A 24,777-nucleotide genomic window follows, 5' to 3' on the forward strand; every position below is an offset into this window, starting at 1 on the left:
TTTTTTTTTTAATTTAAAAAAATTATTATTATTATTATCATTATTATTTTATTTATTTCTATAGCAGTAACACTTAGCTTTTTTTTTAATAAAAAAAATAGCTACTAGCGGGGATCGAACCCGCATAGTAGGCTGAAGGAAGCGCCCAAGAAGAGAAACTAACACCACTAGGCTATCTAAGTGCCTTGTTTCATATGGTTCAACATTAATATACGTACATAAATATACATTTTCTATCTTATATATATACAACATAATTTTTTTACCGAGGAAATTTGGGTGAACCCCATGGCAACCACGTAGGTCCACCCCTCATTAATTTAATAATTGTTTAATAACGTTAATTTAATAATATTTTAATTACATTAATTTGATAACTTTAATTTAATATACTACTACTACTACTACTATGCTTAATAACATTAATTTAATAAAGTTTTATTAAAACTATAATTTTTTTTATTATCAGTATAGTTGCATCTTTAATTTAATATTTAAATAAATAATATTTAGATATATTGTATAACTTAAATTCATCCTCTGCTTTATAATATATATACATACCCGCTCAATTTTTTCGTATGAGGCTGATCCGCCTAATTGATAAATCTTCAATATTGCTCTTTTTCTATAATGACAAAAGAAATTAGATGCCATTTTCACTTTTGAGCCAAAAATAATGAAAAAATAATAGTGAAGAGTCATTTAAAGGTCATATTTGTGCAGGTTTCAATAGTTAAAGGTCATATTTGTGCACTGTCAAAGTTTAAGGTCATATTTATGTATTATGCCCTTAGATTTTAAGCTGGACGCACCCAGTTTTGTGTGTTCAACACACATTTTGTCATGTATGATTGGAGGTCATATTTGTGTAGTTTTGAATAGTTAAAGGTCATATTTGTGCACTGTCAAAGTTTAAGGTCAAAGTTATAATTTGGTGTCAAGTGTAGGGTGATTTTTATGTATTAACTCTTTTAATGTCAATAACATGTTTTGTGATATGATTTTGAAAGAAATATTGAAATATCATGGGTTTGTTGGCTTGCATATATTTCAATTGTTAATTGTGAAAATGTGATCTAAATTTTGAAAAGGTGCGATGTATATGAATTGTGAATTCTTTAAATCCCCCATGATAATGTTTTATACACCACACTACACTTGTTTTAAACCATTGAGAGCATGAGTTTTTGCAATTGACATAATATTACACATAAATGATAAAGTTTCTTGAAACTATCATATGTTGAGAACCATGATGCATGTGTTTGATATGTGTGAAAGTTTTATATATGTGCATGCTGTAAATGGCATAAAAAGTTAGAGAATTGACGTGGTACTGTAAATAGAAAGTCAATGGTATGATGATACCATATAAATGTATGCCATGACTAAGTTAGAGTTTGATTTAAGAGAGTTAGATTGTTACCAAAAGAAAGTACGAGTTTAAAGACTCTATGCTAGAAATTGTGATTTACTGACATGAGATTATGGTACCATACTTTGTTATCTCGTGTACCTTGATTCCTGTCATCCTAAATTGGCATTATGGTTAGGTTCCCTGCTTTATGACCTTGTACACTACCATGACATGTTGACTTGATTAGGGATTTTGGCACCCTGCTGTGTGATCTTGTGTGTCCCCCTTATAGATACTCTATTTCTGGCGGTAAACTTAGATTGGGAGCTTGGTCACCGAGTCAAGGGTGGATTCCATATATCCCATGTAATTACAGATTGTAGGGTGTACCATCTAGCTAAAAAGTAAGACAAAGAGTGAGTCATGGTTTAAAAGAAAAATTTCAAAGTCTTTAAAATGCCCATGTGATTTCTTACTATGATATGTTTATGAACTGTTTTAAATTTCTCTCATGTATGTTGATTATAAATGACTATTTTGGATTAGCTCTGCGTACCAGTACATTTGTATTGACCCCCCTCCCCCTCCAACCTATCAGGTTCTAAGGCACAGTCTAGGGGTCAAGATATGTAGTAGATAATTCAGACAACAAAAGAGATTGTGCAGTGGTGAGCCTTCTATATTTTGGAAGGCCTAATGTTTTACATATATTCATCATTCTATAGTTTTGGTCTACTGGGGCCTTGTCCCAGACTTCAGATAGCATTGTTTTGAGATTTAGTAGAGATTTTGCAGATTGAGTCAGATGTTATTTATACATTATTGGAGTTTTCCTTCATTGTTAAACTAATATGAGAGTATGACCATGTTTCCATATTTGATTTATATCTCTGCATTTTTGTTTTATTATATGAATGTTGTGCACGATTACCAGGTAGAGTGGGATATCTGGGCCTTCATGGGTTGGATGTTTGTCATGGCCAGGCCTTAATTTGGGTCGTGACAAAATTAGTATTAGAGCATGGTCCCAGGGCTTCTGAGAAATTGCGTCAGGTAGAGTCTTATTTATGGGTGTGTATCGTGCCATACTTATAAGCAGGAAGCTACTAGGCATTTAGGAAAGTGTTTACCCTCTTTGTGATTTAGTTCGTGCTTTAGAGTCTGAATTAGAACTGTCCCCTAATCAGTGATCTATTGTATTTTAGAAAACTGTCATGCCTCCTCATCGTTCCAGCAACCAGGATACTCAGGATAATGAAGTTCGCCCTATTCATGGCATGCAGACCAGTAACAGAGCCCATACCCCAGAACCTATTCCTACTCCAGGAGTACCTTCAGTCTCGATCAGTCCTCCTCGAGCTCCGAGGATAAATGTTAACCCTCCCCAGTCTTCTCAGAGGGACATATCGAATGTAGAATTTAGGCAGTCCATTCACATACTTACACAGTTGGTAGCCGCACAGTGTCAGAGGTCAGAAGATACTAGGTCTGCATCTATCACTTGTGAGACCACTAGGGTGGGCCAGTTCATGAGAATGAACCCGCCCAAATTTTCTGGCACTAAAGTAGAAGAGGACCCCCAGGAGTTCATAGATGAAATGGAGAAGATTTTTAGAGTTATGCAGGTGGATTGGGTGGAAGGGGTTGAGTTAGCAACATACCAACTTAAGGATGTAGCAAACCAATGGTACAAAGAGTGAGAGGATGAAAATGGGGAGAGTGTTGAGCCCACAGTTTGGGATGAGTTCATGGTAGCTTTTCTTGTCTGATTCTTTTCTATAGAGTTGAGGAAAGCCAAAGAAAAGGAATTCATGAATCATAAACAAGGGAAGATGAGTGTCTAGGAGTACACTCTGAAGTTTAATCAACTGGCTCGCTGTGCACCAGAAATGATAGAAAATATGAGGGCCCAGATGAGAAAATTTGTATCTGGCCTTTTCGATAATCTAGCATTTGAATGTCAAGGGGAGATGCTAAATAGGGAGGTAGGATTTGCTAGACTGTCAGTCCACATATAATAGATAGAAGAGAAGAAAAAGAAAATATCTGAATCTAGAGACAAAGATAGGCAGGCGAAGAGAGCCAGAGCATCGGATCAGAACCACAGTTATCCACAGAGCAATAACCTAGACGGTAAATGGAAAAAGGAGAAGTTTTAGGGCAAGGCACTGTCTGCAGCTAGAGCCCCAGAGCCCAAACCCCTAGTTGATAGGTGATCTCAAAGTTTTCAAACTAGATAAGGGCCCAGAGCTCAAGATACTCAATCGCAGGGCAGTATGGCGCAGCCCACCAGATCTTTTCCCTATTGTAACACCTGCAGAAAGAATTATCCTGGAAAGTGTTACTTTGAGAGAAGAAATTGTTATTCTTGCAGTCAGGTGGGATACCTTCAGAGAGATTACCCTGATACAGGAGGTAATGTTGGGAGAGCCAAGTCACAGGCGAATTCTTCTACAACAGTACCTCAGAAGGGAGCCACTTTGGCTGTCGAGAGCAGTCGCAACCGGCTATATGCTTTGACTAACCACCGGAGGCAGATGCCTCTCCAGATCTGGTCACCGGTATGTTAAAAATCTTTTCCCGTGATGTATATATATTGTTTGATCCTGGGTCTACCTTATCTTATGTGACCCTATATATCGCTATTGGTTTTGGGTTTGAGCCCGAAGTTATTACCAATTTTTTCTCTATTTCCACTCTGGTGGGTGATTCTGTTATGGCTAAAAGGATATATAAAAATTGTGTAGTGTCTATTCTTAGCCGGGATACTGTGGTAGATCTCATAGAGCTTGATATGGTTGATTTTGATGCTATCCTAGGGATGGACTGGCTCCATTCATGTTATGCTACACTAGAATATAGAACCCGGAAGGTTACCTTTTCTTTTCTAAATGAGCCAGTAATAGAGTGGGAAGGGCACTCTTTAGCACCTAGGGGTTACTTCATATCTTATCTTAGGGCCTGTAAACTAATTTCCAAAGGTTTCTTGTATCATTGATAACGCTCAATCTACAGCTCTCGTGGGAGTGTAAAGCGGTCGTTAGCAAATATAGAACCCAACCTGGGTTGGGTATCGATCCCACAGAGAATAGCTTGGCCAACAAGCAAGAGAAATTACTAGACTTTTAGTGCAAGTCTCGTAGGAAAGGGGGGATTGTAGTATGTAACCAAAACAAGAATGTAAGAACTGAAAATAGCAAAATAAAGAGAGATTGTCACGTGTGTTGTAAACAATGAGAATTGAGGCGTTGGGGTTATGTCCACCTTCTGAGGTATACGTCTCTATTGGCTATGAGTGTGTAGAGTCTTGACATGTAATTGCTTATAGAGAATTGTAGTCGATGGTAAATCCAAGCGTCTCTCGACCTAAACAAGGACTATTTCACTTTAACTCTCTCGAGCTTAAAGCGTGACTAACGGTACGAATTCTCCAAGAAGTTAGTCCAGGTACGGCACTAGCTTTTTAATAGGAAAGGGTGTCCTACTACCTTGACATTATCTCTTTTCCAGACAAATAACTTTTCTCTCGAACAAGTCAGATGTTAGACTGGCGTTGGTCTATGCGTCTTCTTTTCTAGACAAATAACCTTTCTCTCGAACAGGTTAGATGTTAGAATGGCGTGTTCTTGTGTTTGAACCGCAAAGAATGTAGATTTAAGATGAAGAGAATAATGATATAAGCAATATACTTGTCTTGAACTCACAAACTCATAGCTATAGATAGTAACTCATTCGGCTTCCATAACCCCAACTAAGAGATTTAGTTACCCATGAATGCGAAGGATATCACGCTTTGCATGGTGGATGGCGTGAATAGTAGGTGTTTGGCGTGTGGTTTTAGTGATTCCGTAGCAAGTAACGATTCTCTTGTTGTGGAATTTAAGAGTAGAAGAATGAAGAATTGAGAATGGGTTGTAGGAAGATGTCTTAATTGTAAGGAGATGAATGAATTGTCAGAATGTCTCCCCCCCCTTTAAAATCTCTAACATGATAGGGTATTTATAATACTCCTATCCTACTCCTACTAAACTAATAAAATAAATAACCAAATCCTAATATACTAATGAAATCCTTGACCCAATTGTACTAGGGTAAGGTTACAAAATTATAATCCAAATAGAATGATGAAACACATAACCTAATTGCACTAGGTTAATGTATTATGGCAAAAATCCAGCTTTGTGTCTGTAAGTCCCAAAGTCTTCAGAAATGCTGTTTTAGCCCGGGACAGATTTTCCATGCAGCAGATTTAGTCCTTTATGCGTCCAGCTCCTTTCCATCTCGTTTGTGAGCTTTCTTTTGCGTCAAGTAAGCCATAAATTGCTGTATTTTGCATCATTTATACCTGAAACTTTCCTAATCACATTTGTTAGCTCATTTACAGGAAAAAGGACTAAAAGTGTACGAAATAGATAATTAGTTCTCGAAACTAGGCTAAAATATGGGCAAAATATATTGATATAGGCGCGTAATTTCGCCTATCATCAATCATCTTATTCAGGTTAAAGATTCTAACATCGAAAGTTTTCCTCTTCAGTCTGTTTCTATAGTGAATAAATTCTTAAAAGTTTTTCTAGATGATCTCCCAGGAATTCCACCTGATAGGGAGATAGATTTTGGCATTGATGTATTGCTAGATACATGTCCTATTTCTATTCTGCCATATAGAATGGCTCCTACAGAGTTAAAAGAGTTGAAAGAACAACTAGACGATCTCCTAGATAAAGGTTTTATTAGACCTAGTGTTTCTCCTTGGGGTGCACTTGTACTCTTAGTGCGGAATAAAGATAGTTCCCTGCGTATGTGCATAGATTACTACCAGTTGAATAAGGTCGCAGTAAAAAATAAATATTCTCTTCCTAGAATCGATGACCTTGATCATCTTTAGGGTGCTAAATGTTTTTCTAAAATAGACCTTCATTTGGGCTATTACCAGTTGAAAGTTAAGGAGTCAGACATTCCTAAAACAACTTTCTGAACTAGATATAGTCATTATGAATTCTTGGTCATGTCCTTCGGGTTGACTAATGCTCCTGCAACATTCATGGACCTAATGAATAGGGTTTTTTGTTAGTTCCTAGACCTATTTGTTATAGTTTTTACTGATGACATCTTGATCTACTCCAAAAGTGAGGAGGACCATGCCAATTGCCTTCAGATTATTCTTGAGACTCTCAAAGATCATAAGTTGTATGCGAAATTCTCCAAGTGTGAATTCTACCTGAATACTATTGCTTTTTTGGGGCATATTGTGTCTAGTGAGGGGATTCAGGTTGATCCCCAAAAGGTTGAGGCAGTGAGAAAATGGCCCAGACCTACAAATCCAACTAATATTTGGAGCTTTTTGTGTTTGGCGGGTTATTATAGAAGATTCGTAGAGAGTTTTTCTTACATAGATGCACCACTTACTAAGTTGACTTAGAAAAAGGTAAAGTTTTTGTGGTCTGACTCTTGTAAGAGTAGTTTTGAGAAGCTGAAAGACAAGTTGACTACTACTCCTATTTTGAATCTTTCAGAAGGTATAGAAGGTTTTTTTGTATACTGTGATACGTCCCGAGTGGGACCTGGGTTTGTTCTTATGCAACACGATAAGGTAGTGGCTTATGCATCTAGGTAGTTGAAGGTGCATGAGCGGAACTACCCTACTCATGACTTGGAATTAGTGGCTATGATTTTTGCACTTAATATCTGGCAACACTATTTGTATGGGGTGCATGTTGATATATTTACTGACCACAAGAGTTTACAGTATGTTTTCTCACAAAAAGAGTTGAATCTCAGATAGAGATGATGGTTGGAACTTTTAAAGGACTATGACATGAGCTTGCACTATCATTTGGGTAAGGTAAATGTGGTATTTGACACCCTCAGCAGATTGCTATGGGTAGCCTCTCTCATATTGAGAAAGGGAAGAGAGAAATGGTGAAGGATATTCATCGACTTGTAAATCTTGAAGTACGACTCTTAGATTCCAAAGATGGAAAGGTGGTGGTGCATGAGATAGCTAAATTATCCGTTTATGCAGAAGTTAAAGAAAAGCAGGCCAGAGATCCCATCTTGATGTAGATAAAGAGTTATATGGGTTAGTAGAAGGTGGTGTCATTTGAGATTGGTGGTGATGGCATTTTGAGATATTAGGGTAGGTTGTGCGTGCCAGATGTAGATGGTCTAGGGCAGATAATCCTTGACGAAGCTCACACTTCGACGTATGTTGTTCACCCAGGCTTTACTAAGATGTACCATGATCTGAAATCTATCTATTGGTGGAATAATATGAAGTGTGATGTGGCTGACTTTGTTTCCAACTGTTTGAATTTCCAACAAGTTAAAGTAGAGCATTTGAGGCTAGGTGGTTCTTCCCAAGAGATATCTTTACCCTTGTGAAAGTGGGAGATAATTAATATAGACTTTATTACAAGGCTTCTAAGGTCCCGAAACCAATATGATTCCATTTGGGTAATTGTAGATAGGCTGACCAAGGCATCCCAGTTTCTACCTATCAGGACTAACTACTCGGGAGAGGATAATGCCAAGCTATTCATTGCCAAAATAGTTTGTTTGCATGGGGCACCTGTGTTTATCATATCCGACCGAGGTACATAGTTTTCTTCTCAATTTTGGAGATCTTTTCAGAGAGACTTAGGTACCTAAGTGAACCTAAGCAATGCTTTTCACCCTTAGACTAATGGGTGGGCTGAACTCATCATTCAGACCCTTGAGGATATTTTTAGGGCCTGTGTGATTGATTTTAAAGAAAGTTGGGTGGAGCACTTTCCCCTAATAGAGTTCGCGTATAATAACAGTTTTCATTCCAGTATTAAGATGACACTATTTGAGGCGTCATATAGAAGAAGATATCGGTCACTAATAGGGTGGTATGAAGTGGGTGAGACGTAGATGGTTGGGCCTGATCTTGTTCATCAGGTAATGGAGGCCGTGAAAGTCATTAGAGAATGACTTAAGATAGCCGAAAGTCGTCATATGTACTACACCGATGTTAGAAGAAGAGGTTTAGAGTTTAAGGTTGGAGATTGGGTATTTCTCAAGGTTTCTCCCATGAAGGGAGTCATGTGGTTTGGGAAGAAAGGTAAGCTGAGTCCTCGCTACATAGGACTATATCAGATTTTGAGAAGGGTTGGTGCAGTCGCGTATGAGTTAGAATTTCCTGCCAGGTTGGGTTCCGTTCATCTGGTATTTCATATATATATGTTGAAGAAGTGCATTGGAGACCATTCTTTAGTGTTGCCTGTCGAAGAAATCAAAGTGACAGACTTCTTATCCAATGAAAAAGAGCCTGTAGAAATTTTGGATAGCCAAGTTAGAAATTGAGAAACAAAGAGATTGCCTCAGTTAAAGTGTTGTGGAGAAACCAGAAAATTGAAGAAGTAACTTGGGAATCCGAAGTTGACATGAGAGCTAGGTACCCAAACCTTTTTGACCCAGTGGATGGTACAATCCTTGTCTTATTCTTTCTATGCCTTAGTATGCTTGAATTCATTCTTATCTGTGTTCCGCGACAACATTCAAGGATGAATGTTCCCAAGGGGGGATATTGTAATGCCCCAAAAGTTTCCAATCTAAAATTTGTCCCTAAAAGTATCAAACATGGTATTCTAGAGTGAATTTTACTCAACTCCCTGGGGAATTCTTTAAATTTTAACTTTTCATTACATAGGTGACTAAATAAGCTTTCCGTTGATATAAGATTCATCCAAAACGAACACCCGGTGAGAAAGTTATGGCTATTTTATGTGCTAGTCATAAAAATCATCATTCAACTGTTTATCGTATCACGGAGGATCCCAATTTCGCATTCGTCAATTTCAAATGAGACTCCGTGATCGTGGCGCATCGTGGAGTGAGACAATTTCTCAATTGGCAATTTCCAGTGAGCCAATGTGATTGTGGCGCATCGCGGTGGCCCATAAAATTGGGCACATGTTATATTTTTACTCCATCTCATTAAGGGTAAAAATAGTACTTGTCCAACCCCTTATCATCTCTAACATGGGGTTTAATCCTGAGAACACCAAAGTAAGTTTATTTTCATCAAAATCTCTCAAGAAACACCATTAGAGTTTCAGACAAAAAATCCTCATAGCTCAAGATTTAACCGTGGATTTTAGAAGATAATTGGATATTTGGAATCCTCGCATTGTAGGATCCAAGAATGATTCATTTACTATCTGAAATAGAGGTACGTGGGGTTGTCCCAAATTTCATGGGCATGATTTTTGAAAAGAATTTACACAAGACCTTACTATCTAAATGTATACAAAAGTTTTTACAAGTGGGTTTTTTTTTTTAATGTCAATAACATGTTTTGTGATATGGTTTTGAAAGAAATATTGAAATATCATGGGGTTGTTGGCTTGCATATATTTCAATAGTTGAATTGTGAACATGTGATCTGAATTTCGAAAAGGTGCTATTTATATGAATTACGAATTCTTTAAATCCCCCATGATAATGTTTTATACACCACACTATACTTGTGTTAAACCATTGAGAGCATGAGTTTTTGCAATTGACATGATATTACTCATAAATGATAAAGTTTCTTAAAACTATTACATGTTAAGAACCATGGTGCATGTGTTTGATGTGTGTGAAAGTTTTATATATGTGCATGTTGTAAATGGCATGAAAATTTGGAGAATTAATGTGGTACAGTGACTTCCAAGTCAATGGTATGACGATACCATATAAATGTATGCCATGATAGAGTTAGAGTTTGATTTAAGAGAGTTAGATGGTAACCCGAAGAAAGTTCGAGTTGAAAGACTCTATGCTAGAAACCGTGATTTACCGATATGGGATTATGGTACCATGGTTTGTGATCTTGTGTACCTTAATTCATGTCATCCCAAATTGGGACTATGGTTAGCTACCCTGCTTTGTGATCTTGTGCACTACCATGACATGTTGACTTAATTAGGGATTTTGTCACCCTGCTGTGTGATCTTGCGTATCCCCCTTATAGATACTCCAATCCTTGCGGAAAACTTTTATTGGGGGCTTGGCCGCCGAGTCAAGGGTAGATTCCATATAGCCCATGGAATTACAGATTGTAGGGTGTACCATCTAGCTAAAAAGTAAGACAGACTAAGTCATGGTTTCCAAGAAATGTTCCAAAGTTTTTAAAATGCCCATGTGATTTCTTACTATATGATATGTTTATGAACATTTTTAAATTGCTCTCATATATGTTGATTATAAATAACTATTTTGGATTAGCTCTGCATACCAGTACATCAATATTGACCCCCCTCCCCTCCCAACCTCTCAGGTTCTGAGGCACAATCTAGGGGTCAAGATAAGCAGTAGATAATTCAGAAAATAGAAGAGATTGTGTAGTGGTGAGCCTTCTATATTTCGAAAGGCCTAATGTCTTACAGATATTCATCATTCTATAGTTTTGGTCTACTGGGGGCCTTGTCGCAGACTTCAGATAGCATTGTTTTGAGATTTAGTAGAGATTTTACATACTGAGTCAGATGTTATTTATACATTGTTGGAGTTTTCCTTCATTGTTAAACTAATATGAGAGTATGACCATATTTCCATATTCAATTTATAATTACACATTTTCTTTTTTCACATGAATGTTGTGCACCATTACCTGATAGAGTAGGATATCTGGGCCTTCATGGGTCGGATGTCCTTCACGGCCGCGCCCTAGTTTGGGTCGTGACAAAAGCTAAGTTGATTCGATGGGTACTAGTTTTGCAAGAATTTGGCATTAAGGTTAAGGACTAGAAAGGTGCAAAAAATCTTGTTCCAGACCATTTATCTCGCCTAGAAGAGAAGGCAATGGTTAAATTAGAGGATGAGCTTAAGATTGATGATATTTTTCGATGAGTGTGTCTTCGAATTATCACAAAACTTAATCCCTTGATTTGCTGAGGTTGCCAATTATTTAGCTAGTGACTTTATCCCAGAAAACATGTCATTCAGCAGTAAAAATGATTTATGCATGAGGACTAAAATTTTTTCTAGGTCATACAGATATTAACAACACACAGTTCACTAAATATTTTTGGAGGGGTATCAATAGATTATGTCAACTGCTCTTAGGTTCCTAATTTTTGCTCTTAATTGAACAAAAACAAAAAATAACACATATATGGCACAAACACAAAAAAAAACTAAACATGCCAGTTCTACTATGATAGTGCATCCGACGGGAAAAAAGCATAGCTAGAAAAACCCTAAGTTGTGGTATATTCCCATCCCCAACTATTGTCCCCAGTATATAACAAAAATATAAAACAAGGGAAATGAGTCATACCTGGGATGCTCTAGGCATTTGTAGCAGAATTACCCCCACGTAGGGAATCTCGTGGCTTATCCTGTAGAGGTGGTGGTGGGTCATGACTAGATGATTATCCAACTTCTATCTCATCTTGTATCCACTCCTCAATCAATCAAGACATCTTAGAATCATGGACGGCCCTTTTCAGGGCCTGATCAAAGGACAAGGTTGGGTCCTATAACTCTGTTTTCCGACTTCTCTTGATCCCAACCACTGGGACCACATCCTCCTCAGCAAATAAATCAAATCTCATAGGTGGAGGTGGAGGCAACAATTTATTAAAAGATTAGATGATTGGAGGAATAACTAGAACATGGCTCTCCGCTAGTGATCGCACCTAAGTGTGTAATATAGCCATTTCCTCATGGAAGCCAGAAAAATCAAGAGCCTGAACCTTATGCAACTTTGCAGTCATCCTAGCATCAAAGTTACCAATTAGAGCATGAATCACCCACGTATACTTTACTATCTCTACCGTCATACTTGCCTAAAATTGAGCCTTAGCAGTCTCCAGTGTAGTTCATACCCAAAGATGAATCTATCCATATAGTGCAGTTAAGTGAGACTCCATCTGGGGCGGTATACTAACCAAACCAGTAACCATGGGGCGAGTGGGCATAGTAGATACCCCAGCCGACTCAGAAGTAGAAGTTAGGGCTAATATAGATATAGTCGTAGCCCCCTCACCAGCATTATTAATGGGCTCATATCTCTTTTTTCCCATATCAATATCAATACTACTATCCATTCTATTGAAAGTCTCAACTAGAACTGAAGGTCCCTTAGAATGGATTGAAATAATAGTGATAGGTAGATGCACTCTTTATGCAAGGATTGAGTTTGCCAGATCCTTTATCAAACCAATACCTGCAATAATCATCACCTCAATCCTATGATCTTAATCAATAATAGTCGGTAGGCCAACTGTATCACATTACTACTTGATCAGATAAAGGAAAGACAGAGTGGTAGTCTCACTGAATGCTCTAACATGAATCTCCAGCTGAATTAGTACCACAAAATTTGTATTATATTTAGTGAGTAGGATGGAAACCGATGTGGCTCTATCACCTATAAGTATACTATTCAAATACATCATACTCACACTACAACACACCACGGTTTATAAAAATTTTGTCGCAAAATATAGTGTTGTCTTCTTTATCTCTCTTTGCCCTCTATCCATGGGGAATTAGTGCACAAGTCAGAAATATGGATGTCTATCCACCTAGATAAGTAAATCCTCTGCTTTCTTTACTCTATTTCTCACATAACACGTATATATTATGCTAATCTCATCCAAAAGTCAAACTCTGTTGTCGATGTCGATGTCGATCTTACATACTTTAGCTCGAATAATACTCAGGGGATGGCCACCTTAGAAAGGTCAACTCTGACTCCCTAAACCAATGTATGGTTCAGATGAGGGTGCTATCCACCTTTAACTGGGGCAGCATAATCAGATAAATTCTAGAGGCATAAGACGCATAAATCTTTGGTACTAGAGCTAGGTTGTATGAACCTTTGGGGATGGTCATCCACCCAAACTATTTATCTGTCAAAAGAGGCATGCAAATTTGTTTCTTTTGCTAGCCCCGTTAGATCGATCTCCTCTCAGCTGCAATACTCCTCTTTGGATAACCCTACTCATTCAATAAGCTTTCCTTCTTAAAAATATATTGCTACCCCTCCACACACTATCTAGAAGAAAGCTTCGTAATGGGTACAACCTAGATGTATGTAGACTCAGATGCTAGTGCAATAAGTGGTGTAATAGAAGGATGAGTGTTCTGTCTAGCTGACGGAACATCCTATAATAATGATGATGAAATCTCTAGTGGGACCTGAGTTGCATCTTCCTCAGACTGGGGTGCAACTAATCCCAAAGCTGACTCATTAGCTGAATCGGATGCATCCTATGATCCTTCAGACTGGGAGTCGGGTATATCATACTCCTCTACAAAACAAGACTGAACATAATCTCTAGACTTGAATTATTAATCTACCTCATCCTCTGCATCATCCTCTTCCTCATCAGTCTTGGTAGAGTGCAGTGGTATCTGACTTAAATTCTTCTGAGGTCCTGTCTTAAATACCAGGGGTGATGGCGGTTGGGCCTATGCCTGTGGAGCTTGTATGGGTTGAACACTCAATTTAGCCACAAATACTATAGTTATAATCTATCTCTGATATCTTCCCCTTATTTATCTCAAGACCAATGGTTTGTCTAGGCTCATCGAGTACTCCTTCACTAAGAACTCCTCTTAGGTGACTCACCTCGGAGTCTACACCGGACTCCCTTATTTTGTGCTGTTTTTGGCGCCATCTTTCCTGAAAAAGTAGTTTTTAGCACTTAAAATAGTAGAAGGGAACAAAAAATGTTGAAAAAAATCAGAATACCCAGGGTAGGGTACGTAGGACTGTAATTGCCTGCATAAGTGCCCTCCTAAGGGTACTTCAACTTTTTCTCAAATTTTTCACCACACATAGTGTATATTACAATTTTTAGTCCAATTTCATCACTACAACATATATAAATTAAAGTTCACATATATTTCACAAGTATTTTTGGGCTTTCCCTATAGTATTTAACTTCTAATTCCATATATGATATGATCACAGGTATTCTCAAACATAAATCTTACATAATTTCAATTTTTTTTTACCAATTTAGGCTCCCTAAATTTCAAAGTTGATCATGAAGTGTTAAATTCAGGCTATATAAAGCATTATTTTTCAATTTCAAATAATAGGAACATGTTTTTACTAGAGTTGAAGCCAAAATTGTTACCTGGATTAGAAGAGACTTGGAAGTAGAAGAAGAACAATGCAAACTTTTAGCCCTACTTTGATGAATATGCATGAAATATGAATTTTTAGTACTAAGATTTTGAGGGATTCTTTCATTTTATAGATTAATATGAAGTTGGAGAGTTTGAATTCAAGAGGGAAGTTGTAAAATTTGAGAAAGTAGGGTAAATGGGTTGGTTTTGGGGTTTTTAAGAGTGGGGGATTAGTCTTATCGGATCGGGTCACTTGGGCCTGCCTAGTTTTCAAAAAAATTGATCCTTCAATTTTTGTCAACTTACGAGGCCACTTATATCCTATAAATGCTATTTACGGCCCATATGTGGTCCACCATAAGTGACCATTCATCCTTTAATTTAAATGACCTTACTAACGAGATCGTAAGTTGTACTTATGACTCCCGTAAGTGTGTTCATAAGTATAACTTCAGTGACCCCAAAATCCTCAGAATTTTACTCTGACACTTACTGCGCCACTTACCAAGCCTAGGTAGGGTATACAACCCTCGTAAGTGGGTTAGTAAGTCCCCTGACCTGGACTTGTCTAAATTTTGAATTTTTTATCAACTTCTAGGTGTTTTCCCATGCTTTAAATCTACAGAAACCAAAACCATGTAAACACTAAAATATTGGGTTGCCTCCCAACCAACGCTTGATTTAATTTTGCAGTAGGACGTGGCTATGTTGGATACTCAGACTTTACCAACTAGCCCATGGATTGCCTCCCATGAAGCATCTCATTTGACATCACGACACAACTCAGTTTCCTTGGCTAGACAAACTTCACCATGGCTTGCATCAATATAAACATTCATTTCATTAGTGTTTCCTATATAGCACTTGACACGCTGCCCGTCCTTCTTAAGTGGGGCTTTACTATCTCGCTTCAACTCAATATAACTATGCGGAAAGACTCTAACCATAGTGAATATTCCATACTACCTAGACTTTAACTTTCCAAGAAACAACCAAAGTCTTGAACTCGAACACTCTTTCCTCAATCAATTGGTCATGATACAACTTTATCTTCTCTTTGTACAAAGTTGAGCTCTCATAATCTTGGAGACGATTTTCATCCAATTTATTCATCTTACTCATCCTCAAATTTGCTGCATGACTCTGCTCAAAATTCAGCTTCTTTAATGCCTATAGTGCCTTGTGCTCAAGTTCAATCGGCAAGTGGCATGCCTTTCCGTACAAAAGCTTATATGAAGAGGAACCTATGAGGTTTTAAAAGTTGTCTGGTAGGCCCAAAGTTCATAGTCTAACTTCCTTGACCAATTAGTCCTATTGGCATACACAGTCTTCTCTAATATAGACTTGATCTCACGATTGGAGATCTCAACCCCCCCACTCGTCTGCGGATAGTAAGGTGATGCCACCTTATTTTTCATAAAATATATTTTGAGTAGGGCCTTAAATAGACAATTACAGAACTGAGTCCCACCATCAATAATAATAGCACATGGATTGACAAATTGAGAAAAGATGTTTTTATTAAAGAATGCAGTGACACTTCGACCCTTATTGTTGGGAATAATAACTGCTTCCAGCCATTTCAAAACATAGTCAAATGCGACTAGTATATACTTCATCCCATATAACCTTGCAGATGGACCCATGAAATTAGTTCCCCATACATCAAATCACTCTAACTCCAAGATAGGTGTCATAGGGAGTTCATGTTTCTGTAAAGTATTACCTTGGCGCTGACACTGATCTTAATCCCAAGCATAATTATGAGAATCTGTATAAATAGTAGGGTAATATTACCCACATACTAAATTTTATGGGTTTTATGGGTACCACCAATATGACCCCCAACGAGTGATGAATGACTAGCCTCAAGTAAGCTCATCATCTCCACCTCAGGAATACACCTTTGAATAACTCCATCCACATGTACCCAAAATAGATAAGGCATATTCCAGAAAAACTTTCCTACCTCATGCATGATTTGGTTGCACTATGGGAATAATAAATCTTTTGGGATAAGGCCATTTGCCTAAAAGTTAGAAAAATCAATAAACCAGGGGATTAAGTCTTAAGATGCTGACAAGATTGACTCAAATGGAAAAGTATCATCTATTTCAGGATCATCCCGTAATTTCAAATTTCCTCCTCCTCGAGGCGGGATAGGTGGTTTGGAACTTGGTTTTTTAGTGCCTCTCTGACTTTCACCTCAAAGTCAAATTCTTAAAATAAAAGTACCCAATGAATCAACCTTATCTTAGAATCTTTTTTTGACATGAGATACGTCAATGCTGCATAATCAGTATGAAAAATGACTTTGGTCCCTATCAAGTAGGATTGGAATTTTTTAAAAGCAAAAACCACCGCGAGTAACTTTTGCTTAGTAACTGATAATTTTTCTATGTGAGGTTTAATGATTTGTTGTCATAGTAGATTGGGTGAAGGATCTTCTTACATCATTGGCCTATGATAACCCCTAAAGCCACACCACTAGCATTTCTCATTACACTAAAATGTAAGGACCAGCTTAGAGACACAATAATAGGAGCCGAGATCAACCACTCCTTAAGGTACTTAAAGGCCTTAAGATATGAATCATCAAACACGAAATTCACCTCCAGCTCTAAAAGCTTGCATTGAAATTTTTGAGAATTCCTTGATAAACCTCCTATAGAACCCAACATGACCCAAAAAACTTCTAATACCTTTAATTGAAATTGGTGGAGGCAATTTTTCAATCACCTCTATTTTTGCCCTGTCAACCTAAATATCCCTCTTCTAAATCTTGTATTTGAGAATAATTCCTTTCTTCACCACAAATTAGCACTCCTTACATCTCTGAAGTGCATTTGACAAATGAGTCAAACAGTTATCAAATGAGTCCCCAACTATAAAAAATTCATCAATGAAGACCTCTATAGTATCCTCTAGCGTATCAGAAAATATTGATATTACAAAATGCTAAAAGGTTGTAGGAGCATTGAAAAGTTCAAACGACATCCTATTGAATGAAAAAGTACCATATCAGCATGTAAAAGTAATCTTCTCTTAGTCTTCGAGGGCAATGGTAATAAGATTATACTCCAAATAACCTTCAAGGAAATAGTACCAACCTCTACCTGCATGTCTATGTAGTATTTGATCCATAAACAACATAGGAAAATTGTCATTTTATATCCAAGTTTTCAAATTTAGGTAATCCATGCATACTTTTCATCCAGTAAATGTTCTTATAGGATCTAGCTTATATTTATCATTTAGGACCACAATGATCCCACCCTTTTTGGGTACCCACTGAATCGGGCTTACCCACTTGTTGTCTGTAATGGGATAAGCCATGCCTATATCTTTTTTCACCACTTCTTGCATAGGTGGGTTCAAATAATGCTGGTGATCGTTAGTGTTAACACAATCTAGTTCAAGCTGAATTTTATGAGCTAATTCAGAGTACAATCCCCATAATATCTGCAATAGTCCATTTGATGGCCCTCTTAAATCTTTACAGTACTAAGGTCAATGCCTCTAACTGTGTATCTACCAAATCAGCTGCAATAATGATTGCTAAGGTATTGTTGTCCCCTAGAAATGCAAATTGCATGTGATAAGGAACAACCTTCAATTCCAAGACTAGTTGCTCCTCAATAGGTGGTCGAGCTGGCAGAGTCAACCTATGCTTTAAGTCAGGAGCTAGCTTTTCTAGTGCATAAGAATAAAAACCTCTGCCATAGAGTGTGCTTACCATCTCATTATATTCATCAATGTTTTCATTGTCAAAGTTCATGATCACTGTCGCTAGTGCCTATACCTCAATTCTTTCCTTAATGTGCACACCCACTACAACATTCTCAACACTGTCTATCATAACAACACTTTTATGTATTTCGACTGTCGTATTAAGTGACCCATATTAAAAGTAACCTATTTGTCATTGAGCCTAAAATTCATATATTCCATCTCCATATCAACCAATGCCCAACCTGTGGACAGCAAGGGCCTTACTAATATAATAGGAACATCAAAATCCTCCTCATAGTTAAGGATCACAAAATCTGCTAGAAATATAAAGGATTCTACCTTCACCAAAACATCACAAAATATACCAACCAGGTTCTTCACAATCCAGCCAACCATCAATAATCATATCGACATCGACTTAGGTATCACCAGCCCCAACTTATTATACGTACTAGTGGCATCATATTTATGCTAGCTCCCAAGTCATACAATGCTCGTGAAAATTTTTGGTATCCAATAGTGAAAGGAGTAGTCAAAGCTCTAGGGTTCTTTTTCTTATTGGCCAAAGACCAGGAAGCAATAGCACAATAATGGTTCATATTATTAGCGATCTCAAAACTTACCATTCACTTCTTGGTAACTAGATCTTTCATGAACTTTGCATAGTCGAGAAACTGTCTAATACTTCCATAAGAGGAATATTAATAGATAGTTCTTTCAAAATAAAACTAAACTTCTAATACTTCTCTTCCTCTTACTTCTTCTCCAATCTCTGTGGAAAAGGTGGGGGGTTGTGGAATGTTCTTTACTATAGGCTCGATTTTATTCCCTTTACCTTTATCCTTCTCAACTCATTTATCAACACCTATCAATTTTTGTGATAACTCACCACTAATCACCAATTTTTCAAATTCTACTTTGGGTGTGTCATCAATATCAAAAACATCATCCTGAACCTCATCAACTACAAGCATAGAAGGATTAATAGTACCCTTACCACTCTGAGTCAAAATGTCTAGCCAGTAACTGTCTCTCTTCGTACTCTACATAATATTTCTTTGAAGAGTTCCCAATTAATGATTATTCAAAGTAGGTGACATTTGAACAAACTATTGTTCAAGTTTTTGTATTTCGATAGTATGTGATTCAACTTTCTAGATTAACCCCAGAATATCTACCTTAATCTCCTTAAGGCTACCCTCTTGATTCTCTGAACCATTAACTAGCTTAAGCAATAGTGCTACCATCCTCAAATTAGTATCATGGTTCCTCGGAGGAAGATATGCGTAACCCTTCTCCTTATAGTCATCCTTTCATCTCCAGTCACTAGTTCTCCCTACTATAATTCTTATATTTGTCCTCATAATAGTTCTGATCTTGATTCTCTTTCCCCAAGTTCCAAGTGTCTTGATGATACCATTAGCACTTTTCTTTGAAACCCGACATCTCTCTATTCATGTACTTTGCCTCTTCCTAACTATCTAAATCATATAGTTTAGGAGCTTTACCTTTTCCTCCCATAACATTCACCTTTTTTGAACTCAAAGTTGTGAATTGCTTGGTCAACAACCCAATCTCTGTCCTTAACTGTGCAACCTCTTGATCCATCGTATCATCTATAATTCTCTGGTCACTGAAAGCACCAAAATCATAAGTACCGTCTTCTCTTTTAGCCTTCCAAGTATGCCACCCTCAGTTATTCATAAAGACACGATCTAAAATTTCTGAAGCTAACTCCTAATGCAGGCTCATAAAAGCTCCATTAGTAATAGTATCTACAACAGCTTTGGTATTGGCATTCTACTCAATAGAATATCTCAAAAAAAATTCTCCCCAAAATCTTGTGATTGGGCACTATCAGCAACTTCTTCTTGAACCTCAACCATTCCTCGTTCAATGGTTCAAAATGTAATTGATTGAAATAATAGATAATAAATATTGTCCTTCAACTATATCATTTTAGAAGACGGGAAGAATTGGTCCAAGAACTGCTTCCACAACTAATTCCAATTAGTGACGGACCCACGAGGTAGTTCCACTAGCAATAATGTCTCTTCCCCAGTCAGAGAGAATGGGACCAGCTTAAGTGTCAAAACTTCCTAACTAACTCTAAGTAAATTATATGAAGTAAAGATTCCAGCAAAATTCATGATATGCATGTTTGCATCATCAGTCGGCAAACCAACAAACACACCATTCAGATTGAGCAGTTGAATTAGAACACTCATAAGATCAATCTTCACTCGTAACAGTAATTTAGGAGGAATGATGGATTCTATCTCGATAGGCTCAACATACCATAAGTCTTCCTCCATATCATCATATGCTTCCAAGTACTAAAAGTATGGGGGGTACTTGTATTATGTCTCTTCTACCTCTATTAAGTTTTGCTCGAAGCGCCACTTCGTGCCTCTATCTTTCTTTTTGAGCTGCAAGATGGGCAATTACATCCCTCATTACATTCGCTTCAGCTAGTAACCATGTAGTGGTTTGTGCAACAATCTCTTAAGCATCTATTGGCGGTGGAGGATTCAACTCAAGTGGATTATCTTGAGGAAATTCAGGATAAGCTTCATAATCGTGTTCCGATATCCTATGATTCTGTCATAGGGTTTTTTTAAGCTCTGGATTAGGTAGGATCATGGGATTTCCTTGACTTCTAGTACTGGGAATACATCATTGTACACACCAAGAAAAATTGAAAAGTATAACCCAACAACCTCAACAACTTTAATTAATCAATATATAATCATATTCCCTAACAATAGCGCCAAAATTTGATGTTTCTCAAAACTACACCTTCAAGAAGTATAATGCAGTTGTTGTCAAATATATAACCCAATAAAGGTTAGGGTAAAAAATGTAGAAAAGTAAATGGGGGGAATTATTTTCTAAAAATTATAGTAACAATTCTTGATCCTTTTGGGTTGAAATCAATCTAAAATAAATACTAGGACCGTGTTCCCCCTGACTTCCTAACTACGTAGACTTATTGAGCTCCATCAAACTAACCCAATGCCTTGCATGCAGAATCTGACAAGATATGTATCCCCAATCATCTTGTGGATGCCTTTGGTAAATCTCACTCTTTACCTTGTGAATCTCAGAGTGTTTCCTTACCAACCCTTGTCTTGGATCCTAGTTTAACTATCTCCTTTTGGGTGTCAAGTTAATTAAACAGGGGATGGTAGCCTCAAATTATTGTTGTGATCTTATTTTCCTGATCTCAACCTCTATTTTGAATATGATCTCATATAAAGGCAAATTCTTAACTTTTGCAGCAGTTAATAAAGCAATTAAACCAAAAATGATCATAATACATGTATAAACACTAGTTTAGAAGGACCTTGCACTTCCTCTACTTTGTTATTCTGGTAGGGAACCACAACCCTAGTCAGGTGGTTTAGGCACTCATGTTTGCAAGAACATCCATAAAATTCATCAAAGGAAGCATACGAATAATCTTACAATAAGTTAAGAAAAAATCCAAAATCTCAAATTAATAATTAACCATTAAAACCAAGAATAATGGATTCTAAGATCAAAATTCAAAATCTTAGATTCAATATAATGTTGTGAATGTAAAGAGGGCATAAATTAATACAAAAACAACAAAAGTGTACTTATAGTTTACATCAAAACCCTAAAAATCCTAAACAAAATGAATAAAGAAAACTGGGTTGGTGACCACTCACGAACCCACTTACGGTCCGTAAGTGATACTCACAAACCCCTAGGTGGGTCGTAAGTCTCATACAAGTTTAATAGCTTCAGGAACAAAACATATGATGGAACTTACGAGGGGTATAAGTGGTACTTATTCTCTAAAATTAGTCTCGTAACACTCAGAACAAAATTATTAAGACTTCATATGCTTCAGAACATTTTTCCTAACACTTACCTGGTTACTTACAGTGACCATAAGTGCCACTTATGGCCCGTAAGTGGTCTCTTATGAATACTTCAACTCTTTCTACTTTTCAAATCCATAACCTAGTTTCCTAAAAAATAAACACAAAGACAAAGCATATCTAACAAATAGGACCTAAGTACTCACATATTTTTTTAAGCATCAAAAGGGCCATGAAACCATGCCACATCAGTGATACTCAAAGAAATACTCGGTCACCAATGCCAAATCTCGAGACTTGAAGTCTTCAATCTGCATAAGCTTTTTGCCTACTCTAAACTGACCTCAACCTATCCTAAATCCCCTTGATTCTATCCAAAGACTCCTAAAGTAATTTAATACCACGGAGTCTGATTTCGAAGGTCTCAAACCAACCAATCAACAAATGAGATCACCTACCATATAAAACCTCAAAAGTCACCATCTCAATACTTGAATAATAACTATTATTATACACAAACTCTACCAAAAGACAAGAGCTTCTCCCACTGGCCTCCAAAATCCATAAGATAGGCTAAAAGCATATCCTTTGGAACCTAAATAGTCCACTCTGACTGCCCATCAGCTTGAGGTTAAAAGGTTATACTAGGACTCACCTTAATACCCAACTCATCCTAGAAAGCTCTCTAAAAGCTATAAGTGAACACTGAATCTAAGTCTAAAATAATAGATATAGGCACACCATGCAAACAAACTATCTCAAAAATGTAGATACGAGCTAACCTCTCAACATTGAAGGACAACTAAATAGGAATGCAATGTGTCGGTTTAGTCAACCTATCCATAATGACCCAAATACCACTGAAACCATGGGAGGTGGAAGGCAAACCACTAATAAAGTCTATGGTAATCTGCTCTTATTTTCGATCGAAAATGGTTAAACTCTAAATCAAGCGATCAGGTGTCTAATGCTTGCCCTTCACCTACTAGCAACATAGGCAATGAGCTACAAAGTCCTCCACATATCTCTTTATACCACTATACAAATAACGTTGCCTAAAATCTTTATTCATCTTAGATGTATCCGAGTGAATAGAATATCTAACATTGTAAGCCTCACACAAAATATCCTAAATCAAGTCATCAATCCTAGAAAGACAAATACGTCTATAAAATCTTAAAACACCGTAAGAATCTATTATATCCCTCTTGGAATCACCATTCACCACCTGATTTGGATAATTCAAACTCTTAAATCCTCAAACTATCAACTTCAAATCTGCACAAATAGAAAAGACCTTACCTCGACACTAGCAAAAATTCTCCTAGGGTCTAAAGTATCATATCGTACCATCATGTTGGATAAGGACTAAATATCCTATGCCAACAACCTTTGAGAAACTGAAATAGAAGCCAAACTGCCTACACTGCATTCTGGCTCATGGTGTCTGCCAACATATTTGCCTTACCCAAATGAACCAAAATAGAGATGTCATAACCCTTAAGTAACTCCATCCATCTACGCTACCTAGAATTAAGCTCTCTCTAAGTCATAAGATGTTTAATACTATGATAATATATGAAAATCTCATAATACACACCATAAAGATAATGTGTCAAAATCTTGAGCATGAAAACTACTACTGCCAACTCTAAATCATGAGTGAGGTAGTTGTGGTAGTGTACCTTCAACTATCTTAACCCATAAGCAATAACTCAACCATGTTGCATCAACATATAATCCAAACCAATGCCTAAAGTATAACAGTACACAATGAATCCCATACCCTCGAAAGAAAGAGCCAATATAGAAGCAGAAGTGAGAAATTCCTTGATCTTTCCAAAGCTTGACTCATACTCCCCAGACCATCGAAAAGAAACCTCCTTCTAAGTTAATATGGTCATCAACATTACAACAGTAGAAAAACTCTCAACAAACTCTCTATAGTAACTGGCTAAAAAATAAAGCTACGAACCTCAGATAGAGATATAGTCCTGGCCCAATAACGAATAGACTCAATCTTTCTAGCTCTACACTAATTCCATCCTTAGACACCATATGCCCGAGGAACGTCACTGACACAAGACAAAATTAAAACTTAGAGAATTTAGCAAAAACTGTGTAATCCCTCAAAGTTTGAAGCACAATCCTCAAATTCAGCATATTCTCTTCTGTACTCCTCAAATACGCAAGGATTTCATCGATGATCACAATTATGAAGAAATCTAAATAAGGCCTGAAAATACGGTTCATCAAATCCATAAATGCAGTTGGGGCATTTTTCATCCAAAAAGGCATCACTAGGAACACATAATAACCATATTAATTCCTAAATATTGTGTTTGGAACATCCTCAACCATAATTCTCAACTTATGTTAACTAGATCTTAAGTCAATCTTAGAAAATATCATTGCATCCTAAAGTTGGTAAAAAAAATCATCAATATGAATCATAGTATACCGGTTCTTCAACGCCAAATTATTAAGTCGCCTATAAACAATGCACATATGGATGCAAACATCCTTTTTCTTTGTGAACAACTTAGGATCTCCCCAAGGATACACACTCGGTCTAATAAAACTCTTATAGAGAAGATATTGAAGATGAGAATCCATCTTCTTAAGCTCTACATGAGCCATTTAATAAGGTGCCATCGAAATAAGCTGAGTTCCTAGCTCAAGATCAATAACAAACTCAATCATGCTTAAGAGAAAGACCGGGTTGACTGATAGGGA

This window comes from Capsicum annuum, chromosome 10 (assembly GCF_002878395.1).
Source record: "Capsicum annuum cultivar UCD-10X-F1 chromosome 10, UCD10Xv1.1, whole genome shotgun sequence".
Classification (NCBI taxonomy): domain Eukaryota; kingdom Viridiplantae; phylum Streptophyta; class Magnoliopsida; order Solanales; family Solanaceae; genus Capsicum; species Capsicum annuum.